This window comes from Arachis stenosperma, chromosome 4 (genome assembly GCF_014773155.1).
Source record: "Arachis stenosperma cultivar V10309 chromosome 4, arast.V10309.gnm1.PFL2, whole genome shotgun sequence".
Taxonomy (NCBI): domain Eukaryota; kingdom Viridiplantae; phylum Streptophyta; class Magnoliopsida; order Fabales; family Fabaceae; genus Arachis; species Arachis stenosperma.
In genome coordinates this window covers 122,866,104-122,867,455 of record NC_080380.1, presented here as the reverse complement: position 1 = coordinate 122,867,455, position 1,352 = coordinate 122,866,104, and positions in this window count along the sequence as shown.

Below are 1,352 nucleotides of genomic sequence, written 5' to 3'. Positions count from 1 at the left end.
AGTGCTAAGAACACACAAGACAGCTCTTGGGTGGTCCATAAGTGATCTTAAGGGCATTAGCCCAACAAGATGCATGCACAAGATCCTATTGGAGGATGATGCTAAGCCAGTGGTTCAACTACAAAGGCGGCTAAATCCAGCCATGAAGGAGGTGGTGCAGAAAGAGGTCACTAAGTTACTAGAGGCTGGGATTATTTATCCTATTTCTGATAGCCCCTGGGTGAGTCCTGTCCACGTTGTCCCCAAGAAGGGAGGCATAACAGTGGTTCATAATGAAAAGAATGAACTGGTTCCTACAAGAACAGTTACAGGGTGGCGTATGTGTATTGACTACAGAAGGCTCAACACAGCCACCAGGAAGGATCATTTTCCTTTACCATTCATAGACCAGATGCTAGAGAGACTGGCAGGTCATGAATATTACTGCTTTTTGGATGGCTATTCAGGTTACAACCAAATTGCAGTAGATCCTCAGGACCAAGAGAAAACAGCATTTACATGTCCTTCTGGAGTATTTGCCTACAGAAGGATGCCTTTTGGTCTGTGCAATGCACCTGCAACCTTTCAAAGGTGCATGCTCTCTATCTTCTCAGATATGGTAGAGAAATTTCTGGAAGTCTTCATGGATGACTTTTCAGTATTTGGAGACTCATTCAGCTCCTGCCTTAACCATCTAGCACTTGTTCTGAAAAGATGCCAAGAGACCAACCTAGTTTTAAACTGGGAAAAATGTCACTTCATGGTGACTGAAGGAATTGTCCTTGGGCATAAAATTTCGAACAAAGGAATAGAGGTGGATCAAGCTAAGGTGGAGGTAATTGAAAAATTACCACCACCTGCCAATGTTAAGGCAATCAGAAGCTTTCTGGGGCATGCAGGATTCTACAGAAGGTTTATAAAGGATTTTTCAAAAATTGCCAAACCTCTGAGTAATCTGCTAGCTGCCGACACTCCATTTATCTTTGATAATGAGTGTCTGCAGGCGTTTGAGACTCTGAAAGCTAAGTTGTTCACAGCACCAGTCATCTCTGCACCAAACTGGACATTACCATTTGAACTAATGTGTGATGCCAGTGACCATGCCATTGGTACAGTTTTGGGACAAAGGAATGGTAAGCTTATGCACGTCATTTATTACGGCAGCCGTATTCTAAATGATGCACAGAAGAACTACACAACCACAGAAAAGGAATTACTTGCAGTGGTTTATGCCCTTGACAAGTTCAGATCTTATTAGTAGGATCAAAAGTGATTGTGTACACTGACCATGCTGCTCTTAAATATCTACTCACAAAGCAGGATTCAAAACCCAGGCTCATAAGATGGGTGTTGCTTCTGCAGGAGTTTGATAT